Source organism: Halyomorpha halys, unplaced genomic scaffold (assembly GCF_000696795.3).
Source record: "Halyomorpha halys isolate HHAL.00 unplaced genomic scaffold, Hhal_1.1 Scaffold1265.1, whole genome shotgun sequence".
NCBI classification, from domain to species: Eukaryota; Metazoa; Arthropoda; class Insecta; order Hemiptera; family Pentatomidae; genus Halyomorpha; species Halyomorpha halys.
Genome location: NW_027110971.1, coordinates 309861 through 337196, shown reverse-complemented (window position 1 = coordinate 337196; position 27336 = coordinate 309861). Strand labels below are relative to the sequence as shown.

Genomic DNA, 27336 nt, shown 5'->3' with positions numbered 1-27336 from the left:
TTATGAGAGTTAAAATGAATTGATAAACAAGCAGGCGATCATAAATTTGATTTCATATTTATTTTCAGCATCTTCAAAACCACATAAATTAACCGTAATATGGTAATAAATCTATTTGCCCGTACCCAATCTTAAACTGGATATAATTTTCGAGCTATTGTAGAACTGATTATTTTTAGTTTTGTTGGTAGGTATTTGTAACCAAAATTAAAATTACTTGTAATTGTATTATAATTACTTCAAATTGTTGGGTAAATGTAATTGGTTATTAAAATTATTTTGGCTTGAAATTGCAGCAGTTCACCAAGTTGTAATTACTTGTATTTGTAATTGTAATCGTATTTCTGCAATTCCAAATGACAGTAATTGTAATTACTTCTTGCCCAACTCTGGCGCTACCTATGGAGGACTAGAGGAAGCATCAATAGTGCAGGAGATAGCCGCTAGGTTCGCTACAAACAGTTCCAAGTCGATCAGTGGCTGCTTCAACAGCGAGCAGTCAACTTGTTTGTTGTGTCAGTGTCTCTCTCTCGTTCTGGTCCTACGCGATGTGCGGGGATCTCATCATGGAGTAGTACGGTAATGAATAAATAATATATTATATATCATTAAATAATATAATTTGGATTTAATACATTATTATGCTCCATCTATTTGGTGTGTCCCACTGCCCCGATTTCGGGGTAAGATCGACTCGTCTATATCAGATGTGATCTCAACTGTAGAATGAAATGCGGATTTTTTACGGTTTAAACAACTGAATAAAACCCTATTTATTTATTTAAAATTTGATGATGAGTTGAATAAATTAAAACGAGCGAATGTTTTCTGATTTCTGATTATTTAAACATTTATTGTAGTATAACTATCTAGAATTTTGTTTTTTATAGTTCTCTGTACTTTGTGCAGTTATGCGCCATTTCCTGCAATTGCGCAAGATAATTTAAGATTTTTTTTTTACTTATCTAGAATTTTTTAAACCTTAAAATTTAATTACGTAGCCTTTCAGTTAATTTAATAAAAAAACACCTAAAACTCAGTCTTTATATTTTTAATATTGCTTATATTACAATCTAGTATTGAATAGATGTCTAGGAGCAGGATGTATGAATTTTAGCTAACAGTAAAATTTATAAATTTCTTTTATTCATTTCAAAAGAAAAAGGTAAGAATTTTGCAACGAGAAATATTATTGAATTACTTTTCTGAAAACTCTTGAAATTAAAGTTAGTTTTTCTGTTAACTTAAATTCTCATATTTAGAAATGTTACAAACATTTATTAGTCGAGAAATGTTTTCTGTTTTATCAATAGGAAGACATTTTGATAACTAAGCAAATGGTTCTCCAAAATACAAATATTTTCCTGTGCATTGTTTTGCGGAAGTACCAATTGATAACAGAATTTCTGTGGATGATTGGTTTTGACTAACGGAGTTATTGTCTCATTCTTCTTTTAGATAAATTTTCTCTTTCTGCTAATTATTTTTAAAGTGGTTTTGTGGTCTATTTTTGCTAAACAATAATTTTTTTTGTCTAATAAATGATTTTTTATACCGTGTCATTTAAAATAATGTAGGAAAATAAGTTCTGTTGTGATTTTATGTATTCTCTTATATTTATTTAATATGTGAATGGAATATGGTCCGGGTGCGGTAAAAAAAAATCAATCAGTAGATAATTATACTATTTTATTGAGCCAACGTTTCGCCCCACGTTGCAGGGCTTCGTCAGGGCTAAAAAAGATACAAACACCATAGTTACAAAAAGGGGGAAAAAAATAAGTGTAAAATAACAGGGGTAAAAAATGAAAAGTAAGATATAATAAGAAAAATTAAAGGTTGTAAATAGTAAATGAAAAGGGTAATAGTAACAGATAGATAAGAAAAGAAATATTAAAGAAAGTACAAATAAAGAGATGAAAAAAGAAAAAAAAAATACAAATCTAATGATGAGACAATTTATTTAATATGTTTAAAGTATGTTTTCGAAGTACTTTTGGCTTTATAATATCACTTTATACATACCGGTCTATTTTTTTCTTGCTCTTTAAGTAGATAGCAAACCGCTATTTGAAGTTCTTTTCAAACCTCTACTGATTCATCTTAGATTTTGCTAAGTAGGGGAGGCTACGTACGTGGGATTACGGATTTCAATGAAACGTTTTTTGGTGATTCCAGGTTGAAAAATATTAAACGTGTCCAAGGGGGTCTTGCCAAAGTGCCATAGGAGCCGGGAGAAAAAAAAATTACATATTTTTAGACCTTATATATGTTATCGCATACCGCCTTTTCATGTATTTAATGGTTATTATATACCAATCGATTTGTTTCTTACTGAACTATAAGTGAAAATATTATTGGTCGTGTGGAATGAGTTTAACTGTAGAAATAATCACAAAAACTAAAATTCGCCTCCAATAAAATAGACCAAAAATATTTAGTATAGAAGAAATCAAATCAGATTTGTTTTTAGTGTCTTTTGAGGCCCTTAATTACAAATTTTCAAATAAATCAAAAATTAGAAATTTTTGAAGAATTTTGTTTATCGAAATAAATTCATAACTCTTTACAATGTAATCCAAATTCAACATAACTGTTGGAATGCTAAATGTCCTCTCTTTGAAGCCATATCAATATCATTTAGATTGTATGCCTTTATATGGAAGAAAAAGCAGTTTAAAATAAAGAAAAATTTCCCAAAGTTTCTAGTTTATATCTTCGGTTCTAATTTGATTAAGAATGTCAAATTTTTACCATTTCGTGCAGTTTAATGGAACTTAACCCCTTTTAAGTTTTGTGGAAATTAGTGGTGTCGTACTGACTCATTAAAATTGTTATTTTTTACCCTTATCACAAGTTTCTGTATATTTTTTTTATACAGAATATTTTTTGTAATTCATGAAAATGCATATTTAAGGGTTTGTTTTTTCTCAAAGAATATTTTTTTTGGCGTAGTATATAGGAAGTGATTTTTGGTTTTTGTGAATTAGTATATATTTAAACTTGAATAATATAATTGAGTTTGTTTTTTGTTATTCTACATCCGAAAACAAATCGATTGGTATATTATTACCTCTCGTTGTCACAGTATTTAAATAGTTTAGACCGACCGACATAACAAACTGGGAATTTTTTTTGTAGTTTTTAAAGTTGATATTCGTTTCTTCACCCCAGAAACTCTTGTATACGAATTTTCGATATTCTGACTAATAAATTACTACGTAGCAACTACAGTTAATTTAGCTGAAGTTTTAGCTTCAGCTAATTTTTGGATAACTCAGTTATGTTCATTCACATCGAGAGTTCATCGAACTATGAATAGACAATAAATAAAAAAGTTGGCTTTATATTTATGGTAGGATTTTCAAAGATAATTTAATCTCATATATATTTTTTTTATTTTATGATTTATTTTGCATTATCAATATTTATCAATTAATTGTAATTAATTAACTGGTCAAATATCTTATTTTGTTGTTTTAAAGAAATATGTATTTGAATTTTTTGGTCAGTTGTTCGAAAATTGTGATTAATCCATTTAGTACAACAGCCGGGAAAAAAAAGGCAGTTATCTCACCCCAATTTTTGATTACTTTAATGAAAACTATGTATAATTACAAGTCAAAATTGATGAGTCTGCCAAGTGTAGGTAGGGGAAATAAAAAATAGCGGCTGTTTAAAAACCTTTAAATAACACTAATTTTTCAATCGGAGCTCTATATCCTAAAAGCTACCAACAACATTTGAAAATCTCAAAATGAAGAAAATGTTATTCAAAGAAGAGTTAATTTACTGAAATATTAGCCCTAAAAGAGCTATTTACGTCCAATAGTTCTCGAGATATAGCTTTTTAAAAAGCAAAATTTCTTAAAAATCTACTAAAAGATTAGTAGTTAGTTAATTTATTTTGAGAATTCTATATCTCAGGAACTATGTGACGTACAGATGTAGAATCTATAAATCTAATTTATTTTAGCAAATTTCATGTAAACTATTTCTCCTACGAAGATAAACATCATAAACTACTTTATATCTGATTAAACTAGCATTTATTTGGATGACTAATAGTCTGTACGTCAAATAGTTTTTGAGATATAAATTTATCAAAATAAATTCACTAACTACTGATCTTTCAGTAAGTCCCATACAACATTTTTATGAAGTGTTGTTTTTTAAAAAGCTATATCTCGAGAACCATTGGACGTAGCTAGCTCTTTTACGGCTTATATTTCAGCAAATGTACTGTTCTTTAAATAATTTTCTCTTAGATTTTCTAGTGTTGTTGGTAGTTTTTAAGATATAGAGCTCTGAATGAAAAATTAGTTTTTTTATCGCTTTGAAACAGCCGCCATTTTTTTATTCCTTTTACCTGTACTTGGCAGAGTCATCAATTTTGACTATTAATTATACATAGTATTCATTAAATTAATCAAAAATTGGGGTGAGATAACTGCCCTTTTTCTCCTCTTGGGCTCTTGTACTAATAGTTATGTGAATATGAAATAAATGAATAATTCGGATTTTAAGTTCTAATTTTTCAGTGTAGGGATGCATTGAGAATCATTAATAAATTGTTATTTATTAATGTAAATAATTTATTATTAGTAAAGGTAAATATGAGGAAAAGATGGTGGGGGTGCGGTCAGCAAAAATACACAAATTAACAAAACTAATCATTTGTGCCTATGTTTCGACCTGAATTTCAGGCCTGTTGTTTCTTAAAGATTTTAATTGTTTAAAAATGAATTAGTTTAACTTAAATATTGTACTCACAGTTTTATTTTTTATTTAAGTTGAACTATTGAATTAAACTAATTCATTTTTAAACAATTTTAACCATTAACAAATGACAGGCTTGAAATTCAGGTCAAAACATCGGTATAAATAATTAGTTTTGTTAATTTGTGTATTTTTGCTGACCGCAACTCGGCCACCTAAACTAATTATTAACACCTCATAAAGGTAAATAATGATTTTCGTATTGCTCATGTAGAATCAGTATTTATATTTTACGTTTTCATTTAAAAATACGTTAAACTTCCTTTTTTCTCTTTACTACTAACTGTAAAAGCGTACACGCAAGGAAACGCTAATATTAATGGAGAGAAAATCAAGGATCTGAAGAATCTCATGGTCAATTGGCCCCCTGATAAAGATATCAAGATTAGAACTGGAGTCAGGATGTTATCTGATATGGTTCCAAACTCGCTGGAATAGTTGGCTTTCTCACTGCGAAGTACACCAGGGCGTTGGAACTAATGGAAGTTTGGAATTAATCAAAAGTGATATAGGGCTGTCGTTCTTCGGGGGGCTTAGCGGGGCGGGTCCGGCGGGGAAGGATAGCCTTTTTTTGTATTATGATCTCCTCTTGTGAGATTGTGACATGTCGTTCATCGACCAACCTACTCCCTATAATTGTCCGTTTGAAAAGTCAGATAAGTAAGGCTACCATGAAGGTATTTTACCCACTAAATTCTTCACAGGAGGGTTTGAAAAAAAAAAAAAAAACTAATGGAAGAGATTGCTATGTTTTTGACCATGATAAAAGAGATGCTTTAAACTTCAATTTTAATTTTTTGTTTTCTTTTTGCGTCCAATCAAATTTGTTATCTATTACAAATCTGTATACATAAATAAAAACAAGATTTTTTATTACGGAATCATTACTCCGTCTTTATAATTCAATAAAAAAAAAAGGTAGCAATAAACAATAAAGATACCTACCGACATTTAATTTACTGCAGAAACAACACAAGTGTAATATTTTCAATAATCTTTTGTGAATATCTGATGATATTTATATTATCATAACCTGATTCGAGTTATATATAGTTTGATTGTTAAAAAAAAAGTTTTGCAAAATTGGTATTTGTGTTCCTTTCTGAATTGTGAAAATGTCACATTTATCGTTTCAGAAACAACCAATTCATTTATGACGTTAGTTTTTACGTAGTTAATTATCTTTATGAGAATATTATCTGAAGTCAAACAATCAGAGTTTTTTATGAGGCATTTAACTATTCCGTCCTTGATGCAGTTGCAGTCCATTGTAAAGTGCATTTTATTTTTAACATTAAAAACTGTGCAATTTGTTTTTAACTTTAAAAAATGTGCAATTGATTTTTATTTTTCTGCACACCACATATAATAGGCCTATATAATATATTTATTACGCTGTTGAAAGCAAATTAAAATTCGGGGTGTAATTGCAATATTACAAAAATAAAGGCTCAATACTCTCAATATAAATTAACAGAAAAATAACTAAGCAGAAGAATAACTTACCTGCGAAATAACTTAGCAAAAATATAACTTGGCAGAAAAATAACTTACCTGCGAAATAACTTAGCAAAAATATTATTGCTTCTCAGCAATCAATGTTTCACTAATTTAAGCGTCATCAAGACAAAAAAGGTGATCTAAAATAATTTCTAAATAAAGTTAGTATATTAAACATCAACAATCTGAAATAGGATAGATATTTACGAGGGGATTGTAAGTACATCACTCTGAGACAGTTCAAAATGTAAAGGTGCTGTTAAAAATTTATCACAAAGTCGCTTGACACAAGCGTGTGGTTGTGTTGTATGAATTGGCTGGTACAAGTTGGGATTGTATGTGTGTCCGATTTTTGGGCGCGAATCAAAGGATGTTTGAGCTAGCAATTTTGATGCATCTTCACGATTTTGTTCTTTCTAAAGATATACCAACTGATTAATTATTTTTTTATTTTAATTAACCTTAACATCCCATTCATTGCAGATTTGACCCAAAACAGATATGCGTCTTTTTATTCCAAACTCCTTAACCATCCTAACCCATTAATTCTTAATCTTTCATCCTTAACAATCCCTGATAATCCTCCGAGGCGTCTGAAAAGAAGATGGCCACTGGACCTTCTAGTTTAAATTAATGTTTGAAGTACCACCAATGGGTGGTTCCTTCCCAAGATTTTCAAGTGTATATGAAACATACAACATATTTACCTATTGTATTATTTTGTACAGTTGTAAATTACAATAAATAAATAATTAAAAAAAAAACTTTTAATAAAATAATTTTCCTACCCTTCTGAATCAATAATTAATGCTTGTTTTTGATTAGTCATTTAAAAATTCTATCAGGTGGGTATAAATATATTGTTTAACATCTTATAAATTAAGTTTAGCGGTATATTTTAATTGGAAATAGCACAACGCACAATCATATTCCTTTATAAAGATGTTATAAGTTTGGATTATTAAATTAATATGCAATTGATAACAATACTAGAACGAATGTTGATTTTATATGTTATCTAGTACCATTTGTACCTACCACCTAATTTTCCGATATCAATTTTTCCTTTCATTCATCAATATTGTTTTCAATGAAAATAGTTTCAGTTGAAGGTAATAGCATGAGCAAGTCCGACGTCGACAACGTTTGCCTCTCCGGAACACTCCAGCGTGAGGATACCAACGTAGGTTACTTCCTTAGTTTACCATGCATTTGTAGGCATTTTGGATTTGTGCCAAATGGCAAACATGTGGATCCGGCTTACAGTTTGTTCTAATAACCAATCCTGAACTAGGTAACATCACGGCATTTAATTCAGGGTTAATGTACGGTGGATATTCACTGATAGAATTATTTAACCTTTTGCTAGACAGGTCTTTTTATAAACATATTTAATGGATTATAAATAATTTTCATAATAATGTTTGGTTATTGTCGTAGTCTTAATTTGTTATGAATTGTTAGCTAATTATAACATCATATTATGGAGGTTTAAAGAACGGAAGGATTATATCTTACCCTCTTCCTGTGACATACTAAATCCGACAGGATATGTCTTTCTGTTATCATTCCTTCTTTTTCTTAGTCTTGGAAGAATTGGTTAACCTGGTTACAATACTTAAGTAGACTGATTTTGTTCAATTAGATGTTCAGTTTTTCCCATTGATAGATCCGTTAAATCTTTTGTCTTGCAAAAGATTCTTTATGTTTTATGTTTATGTTTCTCGTATTTAGTTTATCAATGCTATTTTTCAAAGATCTTGTTTTATCAGATTATATTTCCGACCGTATCATTGGGTTGTCCATTTGGATATCGCTCAAAGCTTAGTTTCACAATTTGAATTAAGTGTCCCGGAAACTGAATGTTACTACGAAAATCCTTCGCGAAAATTCGACTCATTGCAATTACCGATTGAACACAGCAGAGAGCTCCCCCTTCAGGACCGGAAGCCAGCACCGATTGGAGACTATTCACATTGCTAAGGCTTACAGCTCACTTCCTGTAACAAACAGATTATGTATACTTACTTCTATTTCACTTGTAAATGAGCCTTGAATTTATAAAATAACACTTTATTTAACTATTGTGATGCAGGATTTAAACAATTTTTTTTTTATTTCTTAAAATTTCTAGTTGTATTTGAACTAACAATACAATTAGTAATTGTGATAAGCTTTATTTATATGAACGATTTGTGAAGAAACTACCCATTGGTTGCGCTCCAATGAAAAAGGTCTCGAAACCAACTTCTTTCTGGCAGCTCGGAAGTTTATAAGAAGTAGGAGAGGAAATAAAGTTAGAAATTAGTGGGTTTGGAATTTAGAATAGAAGGATTCATGTCTGGTTCGGGCTATATCGGCTACTTATGGAACATAAAAGTCATTGTGGGTTTTATTTGTAAGTAAAAAGCATTGAGGATTTAGGATAGTAAGGATTGAATACATAAATGCACTACATTCACAGGTCCTGATTGGTGGCTACACATTCGAAACGGTCCAACAATTTGTATATCTAGACTCTCAAGTAAATTCCGACAACGATGTGTTAGAAGAAATACCCAATAGTATCCTGGTGGCAAATAAATGTTATTTTGGCTTGCGGCGGTATCTGAGTTGTCCCCTAATCTCCAAGAAAACAAAAGCAATTCTGTACAAGACGTGAATTCTTCCTGTCCTAACATATGGAGCGGAAACGTAGTGCTTCTCCAAAAGAGATAAAAGCAAGCTGCTGGTCTTCGAAAGAAAAGTACTACCTCGCATTCATGGATTTGCGCGCTCAGGAACGATTGGAGAAAGCGGAGTAATGCAGGCCGCCATACATAATGGTATTGATAACGTAGTCTAGTTTATTAGATAAAGCGTTTAAAATGGGCGGGTCATGTAGTCAGGATGGATGAGAGTAGCCCAACCAGAAAAATTATGCTGACGCGTCCAGAAAGAAATTGTGAGTTGGAAGACCTAGGTTATGCTGGGTGGATGGGGTCGAGGCAGATAGTAGAGCTCTTTTTGGACTGGCTAACTGGAGAGCAGATGTAAGAGAGAGATACCAATGGGCGAGACTAGAGACTTGAGTAGGCCAAGACTCAGCGATGAGTTGTTGCACCCATGATGATGAAGGGGTGAATACAAGGGCAATTTGATGATTTAGTTAAGCTCAACTCCGTAGTCCAAATAATATATAATAAATAATGAAAGTATATAAAATAACATATAGAAATATCTTATTATCAGAAAATAGTGTAAAGACGATTAATGATAAATTGTGAAAATAATAAGTTAAAAGGGAGTATAGTAATAATAATAATATACATATACATATATAGATATATATTACAGAGTAAGCAAATTATAGAGAGTTGAAAAACAATATCATAAACATAGTAATATAATGAGATATAATAAGAAATAGTATAAAGTAACTGTATATCTGTTCCCATGTCTTTTTATACCTTCTACCTTTATATCTACTTTATTTACATGTAAATGTTATTGTTTTATACTTGTATATTAGTAGTACCTATTATGTAACTTTTTATTTTAGCCTTTATAAGACTTGCAATTTGGGTTGAACTATCATTAATAAATAGTTTAAAAATATATTTGTTCTTCCTGACCATCTCCATTCAATTCATATATGGCCAATACATCTAAATGTCATACCATCTGTTCCGGTTAACCTACGGCAACCGAAAGGTTGAAGTGGAGGGGGCACCAAACATCAATCAAACATCATGGCATAATAGCCTACAAGATATAGTAGCGCCCCAAGTGGCCAGCAGCCAAATCTCACCTTCTCCAACGCTTGGTAGCAAGTGAAGCAAGCAAAAAAGTGAGAGTGAGAGCCATCTTGTCTTCTGGGAGAAGCAGTTCATTACTTCTTTGTCTCTGATATCAGGAATCTACCATGGGTGAGTAGAACCCTTGGAGTTGTCCTCAGGAGCAAGGGGAAGAGAAGCTTGAGAATATGGAGGGAAAAAGAACCATGGAGTAAGTTAATTACCATTCACCACCACATAGTTCATCTATCAATAGTTAACGTCAATCATCATCAACCACTTCAACTTCATATCAACAATTTCCATAGCCCTATCATTCAAAATTTTACTAACCCTTTAATCACAAATGTTTTCTTTCGGCCACCCACAACACCATCTGTAATTTAACAATAGAATTTTATTTTCATTTAACCATGTTCATTTTTCATTTATACAGTCCACTTTAACCAACCAGCAAACCAAAAATGAAGTGTGTCCGGCAATTTAAGTTGAGGGCATACTTCATACACCATCATTATATAGCTTTAATATTGGTATATAATTAATGTGTATTAAATTAAAACGAGCATGAAAAAATATTCTTGACGCAGGTGAAGGATAAAAGATAGATAAAGAGCCCCCACCTGCGAACTCAATAGTCAAGACAAGCTGCCAGAGGAAGTAGATTGTTCGGCATCGCTGATCGTCACTGCCTCCTCGACAGCAAGGCCACCACAGAACTTAGAAGGCATTATAACAGGGAGGAGATCAGAAAAAAATTAAATGGTTGTATTATAACTATTGTGTATCTGGTACTTGCCGAAACATTCACACAAAGAATAAACTAAAAAAAAAAAAAAATTATACTCTTCAGTTATTAACTTTCATTCACTAAAACAACAGAACCCACCGTTAAAAGCGACGCAGATGTGACAAACTCACTAGGGGTTCTGGGGACCCAATATGTTTGGTTTTTTCTTTATATTGTTGTATAACAGAAAAAAAAATAAACTTAAAATTTTTACATATTATTCCTGTATAAAATATTCCGCCAGCGGAAAGTCCGAGCCAAGCTCCCCCCCCTCTCCCAAACCTGTTTGTAAAGGATTTTTCTTTTTGTGGATGTTTATGGATATGGATGCGACCATTAATGGATATTGATGAGGTTCTGTAGGAAGCTGTTGAATCAAATCCGTCCACAAGTACTCGTAAACTTGCCTAGGAGTGTGGTGTGTCGAAAGGTACTGATCCTTAGAGTAACATACAATTGAAAAGGAATAGTATACTCTAAATGTTGTTGTTATCTCTTTTGTTCTATACCCCTGATGAAGACCTGAAACTCAGGTCGAAACGTCGGCATAAAATAAATAAATATGGTTTTGTTTATTTATGTTGTTCTTTGCTGACCGCACCCCCCGACAAACTTCTTCAAGCACTTTTAAATATATTGATTTATTATTTATAATTTATTCTGTTCATCTTATTTCTATTTTCTTTATTTTTATGTAATTTTCATATTAAGTTTTACATCATATTATAATCCTGCCACAGTTTACAATATATTTTTATGTCACCATAGTTTACTGTATTTTTGTTAGTTTTTTGTATCTTGTATTTTAGCCGCAATAAAGCCCTGAGAATAGGGCAAAAGTTGGTTTCTAATGAATACTTTTATTATATTTTAAACTACCTCTTTTAGCCACGTACATCTTATATTATTAATTACAAGTGTTCTACTAATAATCTTTCAATAAATCAAACAGATATCGGTAAATACGTGCCCTTGACAATATCAACTATACTAGAGCCGTCCAATTGTGCTATGGGCACCAATATGATGACAATGCTGAGATAGCTAGAGCTAGATCTATCGCAATAATATCATTGTTCTCCATCTCTATGGTGGGGGGGTCCATTAGTTAATTACTGGATTCACATCAGATTTAGATGGTTACGAGTAAATCGAGTGTTAATAACGATAATTAATACGTTTTTTTGTTTAGTTTTTATCTACAACAGATAAGAATATGATTCTTTCTGTTGGAACTTATCTCATTTGTAATTAGCAGAATCAATCAGCTAATGCGTCAATAATAATCTGATTGATTAATTCATGTTATATAAGTTCATGTTTAGGGAAGTTTTTATATCAGTAACACAGGTCCACAATAAAATACTTTTTGATATTTGATTTGATAATTTTGGCTATTTTTTTTTTTTTATAATCGAAAATAAACTCCGTTTTCTTCCATCACATATAGACTTCTCGAAAATTCATGTGAAATTTTAATTTCGTGATTGTATCAAGTGCGCCTTCACTTTTAATTGGCTAATTGGATATTGTTTATTGTGGTCTTTATAAAAATTAATTATAATGAAAATAAGGCATAACGTAACAGAAAGAGAATTTAATTACAATCTGAAGGTTGGTTGTACAAGAGAGAAGGTTGAATGTTAAATTCTAAATCTATTGCTTGTTGTACTAATTGTAACTACAGGGTATGAAGGGTGGCCGAAACAAAACGTTTATGGTTAAGGTGTGTTAATTAATTTTGATTAGGGTGCTATGAAAACTGCAGATTGATGACGATGATGGATGGCGATGGTTTTCTTTACTGAATAGGATTGAAGAAAGAAAGACTGTCTCTGGCCACAGCTCGCTAGTGAGTGTCTTTTATTATATCGGCCACATAGGTGTTGACAGCATGGGTAGCCTCCCTTGTTTCAAGTTTTTCGTTTATATAGAACAGTGATTAAATTAAAATTTTCCATCAAAATCTCAAACAAAATTTGAAAAAAATTTCTCAAATTTATGCGGTATCAAAAGGAATTATAACATAACAATGGGAACAAATCGGACAGTAATAGGTCAGTTTGAATTTCGAATATAAGACTATTTACTTCTGATTATTTAAATATATTCTAAGTGACTTATTTTATGCAAATCTTCTAAATCTGTACTTTTTATTTATTTCTTTTTGTCCCTTCCCTGAAATTTTTACTTTATGGTAGTAGAAGAGCCCCAGAGGAGAAAAAAGGCAGTTATCTCACCCCAATTTTTTATTACTTTAATGAAAACTGTGTATAATTACTAGCCAAAATTGATAAGACTGCCAAGTATAGGTAGGGGGAATAAAAAATGGTGGCTGTTTCAAAGTGATAAAAAAATTTTTTTTTCATTCGGAGCTCTATATCTTAAAAAGTAGTAACAACACAAGAAAACCTAAGAGAACGTCATTTAAAGAATAGTAAATTTGCTAAAATATGAGCCCTAATAGAGTTATTTACGTTAAATTATAGTTGTTCGGACAAATTTTCATTTGTCAAATTTATATTCATATGTTAATATTATGAAAACTACTACCTCTACAAAGATAAGTGTCATAAACTACTTTATAGAAAGTTAAATTTTCTTTATTGTGAGTGTTGGCTGACACATGTGTGTTTTATGGATCTAGAGATATATTATTTCAAAAATCCAACATTTTATACGTACAACTAGAAATTAACATTTTGTGAGATTATTTTGTCAAATATCATAAAAACTACTACTCCTACATAGATAAACATAATCAATTTTGTTGCAGTAAATTTAACTAGCTTTAATTTGAGCGCTGGCAGACATCTGTACGTCCAATGGTTTCTGAAATGAAGTTTTTCATAAATCAAACTTATTGTCCGAACACCTATAAATCAATTTATTTTAGCAAATGTCATAAAAACTACTACTCCTACGGAGGTAAAGGTCTTCTTTTTAGTCCATTAAACTAGCTTTAATTTGAGTGCTTATAGACATCTGTACGTTACATAGTTCCTTAAATTATTAAACTAACTACTAATCTTTAGTATATCTCGAGAACTATTGGACGTAAATAGCTCTTTTAGGGCTAACATTTCAGCAAATTTACTCTTCTTTAAATAATTTTCTCTTAGGTTTTCTGGTGTTGTTGGTAGTTTTTAAGATATAGAGCTCCGAATGAAAAATTAATGTTTTTAAACAGCTGCCATTTTTTATTCCCTATACTTGGCAGACTCATCAATTTTTACCCGTAATTACACCTAGTTTTCATTAAAGTAATCAACAACTGGGGTGAGATAATTGCCTTTTTTTTCTTCCCGGCTCTTGTACAAGAGGGTCGGCAGAAGTGGGGTAGTGCGCTTGGGTTACGCCTGCTGTTGCTGCCAATAAACTTTTTTTTTGTTAAGACTTTATTTATTTACAATTATTGGGGGGGGGGTACCATTTATTCCTAGGGCTATATTTTTATTTTCACCGTGCACAGCTCTTGGGTGAATATTGCATCCGTCCAGTACGTTCGGGGATTCTGGTCCGCACCGTGAGGGTGCCTCCTACATCCCGCGGCCCGGTCCAGCCCTCGTAGTATCACACTGCGTCTGCTTCTGCGCCTTCATCTTCTACTATTGGTGGCTCACGATCCGATGTGATCGAGGACTCTCCACGGAACCCACAGTGTTCTTTCAGGATCTGCGGTACCCAATAATCTGGGAGTACCCACAAAATTTTTTTTCATTACTCTACTTATATCTTCAGAGAAATAATCGAAAATCGCCTTATTTACCTACTTAGTAGCACAGTTCTACAAAAAAAAAAATTGTAATTTTTCACTTATTGGAGAGTGTGACTTTGCACATTTTCCTAGATTAACTTAAAAACTTAATTACTCGTGTTTATTTTAAACAGGTTTAAATGTTTTGTACTGTTGGAAAGTGAGTTTTTCTCTTATTCTTGAAGATTAGTAATTGTATCTCAACTGATTTGAAGGTAATAAAATAGCACTCGAATTTATCTATAAATTATCTTTTATCTAAAACTCAAATTGAAATATTATGCTCTAATTGGAGTCATTTAGTATAATAAAAGGTGTTTTTGATGGTGGGAAAAAACTTGACATTGATCAAATTTTTCCTAATTTTTGTTTTTGCCATAGAATTGGTATCATGCATCATGAATTTGCAAAAACTGGTTTCATTTCCGACTTCAACACACCAAAAACAAAATAAAATGAAACTAAAATTATGAAATCAAGATTTTGGTTGCAGACTTATGTAATCTATTAATATTAATAAAAACAACTTTAATATTTTCTAGATGATTATATATATTTTTTTAAGTATCATCTATATTATGTTTTTTGTTATAATTTATTTACGTGATTTCAATATTGCTTCGAACTTATAAGTTATTCAGTATGCCAAGTTATAAACAAATCATTATTTTTAAATTGATTGACACGTTAAAAAATATTTATGGGTTTTCTATTAAAATTCAGCTCACAAAAGTTATATTAGATATTAATATTTAACTTTTGAATTTATTTATCTTTACGAATTAAAATTCAGATTCTAACTAAGTTTAACTGCCATGGTTGTTCCGGAGGTCATGAGGTCAAGATATTTATAGCTCTGGTTTATTTACTTGCGAAGTTTTAATTTTATTACTGATTAGTCTCGAGTTGATTGTCTTTGCAATCAATGTGTTTGTCAATTTGCTAAACTTTCCTCGGTATACATAATAATTTATAACAATGAATTATTTAACATTTTCTTGAACTTATTTTTAACATCAATTTAATAAAAATTATGTCACAACATAAATTTACGAAACGTAAATTTACAACGTAAAGTTATTTTTATCATCAAGACATATACAATAATAATAAAGTAATTTAAAATTAATGTCTTTTTTGTTAGTTTTATTTTAAATTTTTGGTTCATAAAGTAATATCTTCTGCAATTATACAATATACTTATTAGTTATAGAATAATTATAAAAGTAATTTTAAGTTATTGTACAATATTTTTATAAGATTACTGGTTTAATTTTCTTCAAGATCAAAATGAAATACTTTAGTATCGATATCCTAGTTACTGAGTCGATGATTGATTTTACAAGATTGTTTGTTGCTTGTTAAAAGCACGTTTGCATTTGACAGTTCTGATTAAAATTTACTTCCCTTGACCTGAATTTCTTTATAACACCATTAAAGACTTGATTATAATTGAGAAAAAAATCTAATTAAATCTCCGTTATCAAACATATCTGTAAATAATTAAAAACCTTTGTCCATATTGATAATTGGATACTAAAAGTTGAGGGATATTTTTTATCTTATGAAAAAGAAATTGAAAATACCGATTAACAACTATAAGAATGCGTCAGTTTATCTCCTTCACGATCCCCCCCTGAATAAAATTTTTAAGTTAACTTTTATGTATTTTTATATCATACATCAATAATTGGAACTCAGCATAGCATCACCTTATTAGATTTTTTAAATGAAAATATCTCGGGTTTTAATGGAAATCGAGAAAAATATTGACTGCTTTGGATTATACTAAAACCTCTAATACATTCTTTCCAATTGATTTTTCATTGTTTATTTATTTCATATGCATGGATAATTTATATTGAATATTTTTTTAGAAATAAGAAACATTACTGTAATAACGTCATTTTCACATAAACCCAAAACCATGCCAGTGTTACTTTAATTTATTTATTTTTTGGTTATTCAAGCAATTATGAGTAATATTCCTTACAGTTCTTGTGCAATACCTAATTTCAAAAATAATACTATAAAGACTCCTAAAAAGTTATTTATCTAAGTACTAAAGATGCTATAACTAGAAACACTTGGTTAAATCTGGCTGGAAAGGATCCAAAATTATTGAATCTAAATAATAGATTATATATTTGTTAAGAACATTTCAATGTAAGTATAATTCAAGATAATACTCATTAGAGGTCATATTTATTTCGAAAGACTACTTAAAGTAACTAAAGACGTAATGATTTTACCTTCCAGTTGTAAATGAATTGCAATTTAGAATATACTTACGCAGATCTTTTAACATTTCTGAACTCTGCAGAACACATTTCGCTAACATTAAAGAATCGATTATAGCCAAATTTGTACTGCCTGCTTGAAACTGTATTGTTAACATGGGTGTTATTGATAAAAATAAGGAAAATTCTTTTAACAGCAGTAATAATTAAAAATCAGGTAAATAGTGTCAATCTCTTAATCATTGTTGTTTGTTTATGTCTAAACGACGTCACATATGAAACCATCATGTTGGTTTTCCATCTGTTGGTACAAAAAATTAAAAATCTTAGTTTTCAAAACAAAAATCAAAAATTATTCCTGTAACTAAATATATTAATTAAAAATATATTATTGGGCTTCTGAATTGACTGACAATAATATTATCATTATTTAATTTTTTTTTCTTGTCGTCAAATATCCCTCTGTCTTCCAGTGATATCCTCACTTGCCTATTCTTATTTAGATTATTGATGTGACACAGAACTGTTTAAGATTTATATGAGAAAACGTAAAAGAACATAAAAAAAAAAAAAAAAAATAAGCTATGTGAGTAAAAAAAAAACAATTAACATTGTTACTTTTTAATAAATTAACTATTTGGGAATATGTTAACAAAAATTTATGTTTGTCGGTTTTTAAATTGACAGAAAAAGGTTATACTTGAATATAGCAGCTTTCAGAGATAAAACTTTTGTTATGGTTACGAACTGTGTAGAGGTTTTTTCAAATTCAAAGAAGTGATTTAAAGAAAGAGAATGTTCCGAAAGTTTTGAGGCAGAATAATTATGTGAGGAAACAGAATATTTGTGTTGTGTGATGTGAGGGTTTTGGTTTCACCTATGTAAGCAGAATTACAATTGGTAGTGGAACAAGGGATGCGACATGTGATTGGTGTAGAAGAGGGATAGGGTTTTTAAGATGTGAATAGATATTAGATAGTGCGTTCTATACAAAGTTTATAAACGATATGGAGAGGGGAGTTATTAGTTAAGAGTTAACAAATACTCTGCGGTGTGTGTTTCTTTTATGGGAATGAGAAACAGAGAGGGAAAGGCAATGGTAAATAAGGTTTTTTGGTACATTAATGTTTTGATGGTAAGGATGCTTGGAGTGGTAGTTTAAAAGTCTACTAGGGTAAGTTGGTTTGGTGCACCAGTCAGTAGATATGATGTTGTCTGGATTTCTTATAATGAGGAGGTAAAAGAAAGGACGGGAGTGAGTAAATTAAAATTCTATAGTAAAATTAAGGCGTGGATGGTAAGAATTAAAGACGGATAAAGTACCAGCAATTTTATCAGGTTTATCGACAAGGAGGAAGTCATCTATATATATTTTAATAAGAATAATGTCAACTGGAAAGAGTAGGATAATGGAATCAAGCAAATCATTTAGGACAATCTTGGAAAGATCGGGAGCCTGAGGATTTTCCATGGCCAGTCCTGAAATTTGGTTAAAGATCTGACCATGGAAGGTAAGGTATTTAGAACAGAGTTGAAGGGATTCAAGGTAGGAAAAACGGTTAAGGGAACTGCGGGTGCAATGGATGACCAAGTTGGCTTCTACGATAACTATTTATATTTTTAAGATAAAGATTTATATTTATATAATAAGATTTATATTTATATATTAAAATATAATATTATATAAGATTTATATTTTCGCTTTTTTCTGCCCTCATGATACTTGACTAGGCGAAATGTTGACTTCGTTTTTTAGATTTACAAGAAGTAACAATGTAGGGCAATGCTATAGCTTTCCTTCCCTGAGGTAAGTTATCATTCATTCAGTGTTTCGGAGTCCCTTAACAGAGCCAGAAAGGCTAGAAGATTGCCTCCCTCTCGCTGTGAAATTTCCCTTAATTGTCCATTCCTCGCTTGTAATGCCAGTTCGTGCCGTGTAAAGCCCAAGATTAAAGAGTATTTATGTAAAGAAGTCCGTTGCCTTTTGTAGATTTATTAAAAACTTTTTCATATTTTTTTCAAAGGGATATTAAAGCACCATTGTTATTTCTTCATTAGCTGTTAACTCTTTGCGTTCAATATTTTTCCGAAATGTAGTTTTTCAAACACCAGTGTTTTTTTTCCCTATATGCAGATATAAAAATATTTGGGCTTATTTAGCATTATTAAGCATTAAATAACCAATACTCTGTAACAAAATAGTCTGTGCGTGAACAGTCATCGACACGAAAACACTTAAAAAACGAAAACAATGATCCCATGTAACAATGAAAGTAATAATATTCAACAAAAATAACAGTTTAAAAGTCATTTATATAAATTAATAATAAAAAATACTTCTTAACAAACAATAAGCTGGGCATGTTATTTACATTCCTCTCAATTATGAACACCAACAAATATATTTTTTTAAACATTACTATTATTTCAAACATTGCTATTTAATATCATCAAACATATAAAAGATACACATCATATTCAGGATATAAATTTGGAGTTTTTGAGGTTACATATACAAATAAATATTTAAAATCCAATTCTGTCTACCTTAATTTCAAACACAATTGGGGCTAACATTATTCAATTTGGGTATTGGGTTCTGTTCGCTTGATACACGGGGCAACATAGATATCTTTATCTATATATTATGTATAAGATAAATTTTTTATGTTTTAATTTTCTTTCGCACTGGTCCCAATATGCCATAACCGGACCTCATACAATAAATTACTTCTTTTAGAAGGGGAAGCCATTGGTTGTTGGCTCAAAGCTGGAAAGAGTAATTATAACGCCCCATACCTGGCGGGAATTTTAATTAAATCTAAATTGGTTTCTGTTTGCGATACGTTCCTCTATGAAGAAGTATAACTGGTTTCGGCTGAAGGCGCTCGAGTCAGCTGGCGACATCGGCTAGTTTGTCGAGGGAGAGGAAGTAATATTTAAGAATTATAATTCGTTGAAAAAGTTGTATGCAAAAATATTTTGATTGAAATAATTTTCTTTTATATATAAAATAATCTTAGGTTTTTCGTAATATTGAAAGGTGTTATCCTTGGTCCCATCCTCTACACAGTCTTTATAGTTGATGACATCCCAACCAATCCTAACACTGTTAGTATAAGAGCTGGGACAATTACACCAAAATGCTAGAAAACTTGGGAAAAACTGTTTTCTTTGTATGGGTGGCGGGTCACGTGAGGACCGCTGGAAATGAACTGGCAGACGTTGGAGTCAAACAAGCAATTACCCTTTCGGGTCGGGGCGCGGCCATTCTGACACCCCAGAAATAAGTCTTCCGATGAAAAATGAAATATTGGCTAGTTAGCAAGCCAGGAATGAAAGCTCGCCGAGCAAATTAAAAACTATTAAAAAAACGATTAAACCATGGACCATGGAACCGTTCCAATCGCAGGGAGGAGGTAGCTAAAGCCAGATTGAGAATAGGTCATACGAATTTATCTCATGCATACCTGATCAATAAGCTATCACCGCCAAAATGTCAATACTGCAACAGTATACTTACAGTCAGTCACATATTTGAAGAATGTCATTTCTATTACATGAACTTACGTAGATTGGGAGTGGGACCGAGTGTATCGGATGCTCTGAATGATGACCCAACAAACATAGAAATGGTTTTAATTTTCTTAAAAAGGAATAATCTTTTGAATTAGGTCTGAACCCAAAAGCTGACAAGCTTTTTATTAAAAAAATATAAAATAAGAAATTGTTTAAATTTATTTAGAAATTATGTAAAGAATTTCAAATCTTGAAATAAAATTATAAAGTTCGAAACGTGGGCGTTGATGACCTCAGGGTTTTATGCCCAAAAGCCCCAACTAACAACAACAAGTGCTGGGGAGAAAAAAAGCAGTTATTTCACCCCAATTTTTGATTACTTTAATGACAACTATGTATAATTACTAGTCAAAATTGATGACTCTGCCAAGTATAGGTAGGAGTAATAAAAACTGGGGGCTGTTTTAAAATGTTAAAAGAAATTAATTTTTCATTCGGAGCTCTATGTATTTAAAACTACCAACAACACTGGAAAACCTAAGAGGACATCATTTAAAGTAGAGTAAATTTTCTAAAATATGAGCCCGAATAGAGTTATTAACGTTAAATAGTTTCCGAAATATAGTTTTTTTAAAAACATTTCTTAAAAAAATGTTATGAAAAATCAGTAGTTAATGATTGGTTTGACAAATCTATATCTCAGGAACCATAAGACGTATAAATGTTTGTAATGTAGTATAAAGTACTTTATGTCAAGTATATACGTAAGGGTATATTCGCATATCAATATAACTTTTGCACATGAAATTTTATCCGAACTTATATAAATCAATTTATTTGAGCAAATATCATAAAACCTATTCTCCTACGAAGATAAACGTCGTAAAGTACTATATAGTAGAATAAACTAGCTTTAATTTGAGTGCTAATAGACTTCTGTGAGTAGAATGACTTTTGAGATACAGATTTCTCAAAATAAATTCACTAACTTCTGATTTTTCATTAAATATCTTATGAAATATTGCTTTTTAAAAAGGCTTTATCTCGGGAACTATTGAACGTAAATAGCTCTTTTAGTGCTCATATTTTATCAAATTAACTCTACTTGATGGCCTCTTATGTTTTTTAGTGTTTTTGGTCGTTTAAAGATATAGAGCTCCGAATGAAAAATAAATTTTTTTTAACGTTTTGAAACAGCCGCCATTTTTTTCTCCCTACCTATACTTGAGAGACTCATCAATTTTGACTTGTAATCATAGTTTTCAAGTTTTCATTAAAGTAATCAGAAATAGGGGTGAAATAACTGCTTTTTTTCTCCCCAGCTCTTGTTGTTGTTGGTTGGGGCTTTTGGGCGTAAAACCCTGAGGTAATCAACACCCACGTTTCGAACTTTATAATATTATTTCAAGATTTGAAATTCTTTACATAATTTCTAAATAAATTTAAATAATTTCTTATAGAATTTTTTAATATATTTTTCTTTTGGGTGCTTGTAGTAAATCCTTATCACGTATGCCAATTTCACATGTGTGCTAGCAGTTAATAATGACCCTTTAATTGCATCCCATTCCCTCCACTCCCATATCCCAACGCTCAAAGAATAGAGGATTAAAATAATTCTCGTCAAATCACCGTCGTAAACGTACTGAGCACTTGCTACGCCGCTGTCTATGAGTTACTCCTGAGGGATATAAGATGATATGAAGTTCCATCGTGAGTTCCTGTGGCCGCTATTGGAATGCATAGCCTGTCCCACTGATCGGTACGCGGCAGCTGAAAGGAGACTCCCCAGAACTGAATGCAATCCTCGGAACAATGGCATTATGGTCGTCCCAGATATTCTATACTGTTAGTGGGGCAGTTGGAATTCCTTTCTGTTTCATATTCAATCGCCTCGTTCCACTGCGTAGTCTGATTATTTTCTATTCTTTTCATCTTTAAAATTAATCTTAAAGTTGAATAGTAAATAAACAAAAACATTGGAAACGTTCCACTATACATGGACTATAAATGGAAAATTTTAATATTAGATTTTTGAAAACAATGGTTTTGTTATCATCGGTAAGAATATACTCACTTTTTTTTTTTTTTTAATAATTTATTTATTGATATTTACTACTGTATACATATATACACATAAAGTAAATTTGCTGTAAGTGATATAAAGACATGATAAAAACATATGGAGAATCTACCCATTGATAGAACTCCAAAAACATCTCTAAAGGAGAAGATCTCGAGGCCATCTTCTTTTCAGACGTCTAGGAGGATTATTAGGTAGTGAAGGAGAAGCCAGGTTAGAAAGGAGTTGGTTTGGGTGGTTGGGAAGTTTATTATGGAAGGATTGGTATCTGGTTCTGGCCAAATCGGCAACATAGGGGACATTGAGGTCTTGATGGTTGATTTGATTTGTGACAAAGTAAGGAGCATTAAGGATTTTACGAAGGTTTTTGGACTGTAAGGATTGGATTCGAGAGGAATTTGATGGTTTAGTGGAGCCCCATAGCTCAACTTCGTTTGTCCAAATAGGCCTTATAATTGTCATGTAGATCAGTCTTTTGTAATGGATTGGAAGTTTGGACCGTTTGTCTAGTAAATGTTGTAATAGTCGGAATCGACGAGTTGTTTCCTGTCTTTTCAGTCTTGTATTAAGATTCCATGTCAGTCGTTTACTCAAAATTAAAAGTCTTGAACGTGGCAAGTTTCTATTTTTTTATTTTTAAGTATTTTTATAAGTATTTCTCTAAATACTAAAATGATGGAAATGAATTCACAATTTCAAATATCTTTTCCATTACTACCTAGATCCCCTTTATTATTTGCATATACGTATACTTATAAAAAAAAACATTTTATGTTGACAATAACTACAGAAAAAATAAATAAATAAAAATACGAAGCATATTTTGTTATTTTATCTTTTTGAGATGGGATTTCCACGGTATCCGTCAGATCCTATCCCGAAATCCTCCCAGTGGCAGCCTGACAGGCCGAGCTATCCTAAGGCACTCCAGGGATTGGGCCTTCCTCTTCAGTCACTGACAGTCTTGTAGTTGCTGGATCTTTCACGGTTCCACCACTGCTATCTGCTCTTTTATTCTGCTTCACGGCTTGCTTTATCAGTTTATTTTATAAAAAAAAAAAAAAAAAAGAGTCTCGCACTAAAATTGATTAATTTTCCTAAATAATATTATATTAAACCGTAACCCCTAGGATTAAGGATATTAAATTTGAAGGTCTTCCTTATTTATAGGGTGATTCACGGGGGAAAATGAATAAATGAGGGGGCTTAGATTACAAAAATTCATAGCCAGTAACCTCGTTATCCAATCTTAATCCGTTGTTCAAAAATAATTTGTTGAACTGTAAGATCATCGATTGACCGTTTGTAATATATAAAAGGGACATGATCTGGGTGAGGTTTAAAACATACTAAAAAAACACTCACATAGCAATTAAACTATTTAAAGTGAGTCAACTTTTCGCTCCATTTTACATGCTTCATCAGGGCTAAAAAAGGTACAAACAACTAAAATAAAATTTATTATTTTACTATACTATTTATTATACTTACTTTGTTAGTAGGAGAATAGATAACATGATATAAAATAGCTTTTTTTCATTTTTTGCCACTTCGTCAATCGTTACTCGTCTGTCTACGAGCATTTTACGCTCTGTGGTTTCTTCATTTGTGGCGGTATAAACATAAAACATAAACAAAAATATAACTAAATTGTTGATAAACATTGACTTACCCTCGAATCAAAATCATATGTTACTTTGTTTATTTATTTGCCTTTTTTTTTTTTAACACTGATGAAGCTCTGCAATTTGGGACGAAACTTTGGCTCACATAAAATAGTTTAATTACTATTTCAGTATTTTTTTTTCGGTTACATACCGTGCACATAGGAATATCAGTATAGCACATTGTAAGCGATTTGTAGACAAGTATTAAGTAGCAGACTGTAACAACGTAAATAAGTAAACTTTTAGAAAATCACTCTATGGATTTTCAAGGTACATACGATCTTATGGACTTCATTAAAGTTGCTTCATTTCATATTCATCATTGCGAAGCTATTTTTATTTTGAAAAAAAAACATGTACCTACAACGAGACGAACTCTTCGAAATCTAGTAGTATTATACATAAATGATTGACCGTATTATTTTTAATTATGAAGAAGGTAATAATTGTTGTTGAGGAAGGTACCAACTCGTCTTTAAATAGTGTGACAACTGAATTTATATAGACCGACAGAGAAAGATGTAACCACTACCTTCGCTATGTGATGAATTAAATTAAAAAGTTTCCTTAAAATGTATTTAGGTGTTTATGTTTCTATTGTGCTTATGCTATTAACAGCAGTAATGCATAATGCTAAAGTAATTTTTGTAAACGAAAAAAAAATAATACAATATCATAACTATGTGTAACGATCATAAGAAAATATTGATTAAAAAAGTGGACATGAGCAAAAAGGAAGACTTTACCAACCACTGACTAAAGATAATGACCCCTAGCTAATGGCTCGGAAGTTATCTCCCAGATAGCGCTAGTTCATTGTCACTCTAAAGTCTTTAAAACTCGTTTTCATGAGCCAAAAAAAAATGTAAAAATGGACATTATATTTTTATGAAGGCTAGTTGTTAACATAAACTGGATCCCTTCCTCTCCATATTACAGATTTATAGCACAATTAGTATGCAATCCTGTTCCAAGGACGGTTTTAATCACCCTCTCCCTCGCCTCCCTTCCCCTCAATATTTTGTTGTACTTATCCATTATTAAGCATTTGATATCATATATTTATAGCTTATTTTTTAAATCATTATTACGATTGTTTTAGTAGTAAAAACAAATTTTTTTTTATAAAATTTATTTATTGATATTTACAACTGTACATAAATAGATCAAGTAAATTTGAGGAAATCATAATGGTATGGTACAAGCATGTAGAGAAACTACCCAACGCTAGCACTCTAAAAACATTTTTACAATATAAGGTCTCGAGGCCATCTTCTTTTCAGAGGCCTCAGAGGATTGTCCGGAATAAAATATTAGAAACTAATGGGTTTGAGTGGTTAGGGATTTTGTAATGGAAGGATTGATATCTGTTTCGGGCTAGATCGGTTACAAATGGAACATTGAGGTCTTTGTGAATGATTTTTGTTTATTACTATTAAATTTACTATACACATAACTTGGAAATGGAAACGGGGAAGGGTTCCAGTATTTAATAATAAATTTTCTAGCAATATAACTCGAAAATGAATACGCTTCAGGAGCTGGGTGCTTAAATCCTGGATTACTTAAGATATTTCAGTAATTAAAGGGGAATTAGTTCTGTAAATGTTTACTAAGTGTCACCAACATCACCTTCCGATTTCAACTGTTGTAACAATTTTCAGAATGCTGTATGAATTTCCTGTAAGATACGACTATCTGGTACTATTTTTGTTTTAGTTTCCCTGTCTCATATAAAGGTTTTTCCTCCCACTAAATTAAAACCATTTCAAAAGAATAACACTGTTTCCAGTAGTTACCGACTTTAGAAAAAAAACGACTTTAGATGTATTCTGTAACCATATATAAAAATAAAGAGGTTTGAAAAAAAAAAAAAAAAAAGCGACTTCAGAAAATATTAGGTGGGAAAAATCTAGATACGAGATAGCAAGACTAAAAAAAAAAAATACTATAAAATTATGAAGAAGAGCTCAGAGGTGCGGTCAAAAGAAAACATAAAATAGTTAATGAGGTGTTGATAGTTGACCGTAGATTACTGATTGGAGAAGATGATCGGTGCGGTCACCAAAGAAACAACATAAATAAACAAAAAAATATTTATTTATAAATTTGATCAACTTTTTTCTCTCGAAATGATAGTTGTTGTCTTTTTCTTTTTATAGCCCTGATGAAGGCCTGAAATCAGGTCGAAACGTCGGCATAAATAAATATTTTTTTGTTTATTTATGTTGTTTCTTTGCTGAGCGAATCCCCCCCCCCTCCTCCCGATCATCTTCTCTAATTATAAAATAGTTAACAACTATTTATTTGCCGAAGTTTAGCCCTACTTTGTAGAGCTTCATCATGGCAGTTACAATTGAACAGCCACTGTTTCGAAATCTCTCAATTACAATTTTATTGTAACTTTGATGCAAAAATGTAGATACTGTGCACTCGCTGGGTTTGATTTGATCCACTTTGGACATAATGTACATAACATAAATCTAAGGATTGTATGTTATTTTATTTTCATTTTCATTTTCATCACGTTTTATTTGTTGTTGTTATTTTTTAACCCTACATATACTTTCATATTTATAGCACAAAGAGAGATAGAATTATCATTAAAATTTCAACTTTATAACCACTGTAGTTTTACGATCAATACGATCTGCCACAATAAGTGATGTGCATACGATGTGCAATAAGTTTTAGTGTTCATTCATACAATAATATAGAAGAATTCGTACAATAAGAACAAAAAATAATGTAACTGTTAACAATAGAGCTCGTAAAAAAAACTAATAACCTCGTAAAAGCTCGTCAAAAAAATTATTAATATGTGTAAACAAAAATATAAATCGATATGATAAAATAAAGCTGACTAAATAAAATCAAAATAAGTTATATACAACATTAATAACACCAAGGAACACATTATTAGGAAAACAAGGATTATTAGGTAGTGAAGGAGAAGCCAGGTTAGAAGCGAGTTGGTTTGGGTGGTTGGGTAGTTTATTATGGTAGGATTGGTATCTGATTCTAGCCAAATCGGAAAAATAGGGGACATTGAGGTCCTGATGGGTGATCTGATTTGTGACAAAGTAAGGAGCATTAAGGATTTCACGAAGGATTTTGGAGTGTAAGGATTGGATTCGAGAGGAATTAGAAGGTTTAGTGGAGCCCCACAACTCAATTCCGTATGTCCTGATAGGCCTTATTACAATCATGTAGATCAGTCTTTTG

The 27336-nt window shown here is 31.2% G+C and overlaps 1 protein-coding gene across 1 annotated transcript in view; it reads left to right on the top strand.

Annotated features, from left to right (window-relative positions):
* Window positions 1-467: 467 nt before the first annotated feature.
* The window catches only part of Syn2 (Syntrophin-like 2), a 227035-nt gene continuing 200166 nt past the window's right edge, over window positions 468-27336 (top strand). The window contains exon 1 of the mRNA XM_014433774.3: window positions 468-579. The gene's annotated coding sequence lies outside the window, so the exon portion shown is untranslated. The remainder of the gene's footprint in view (window positions 580-27336) is intronic.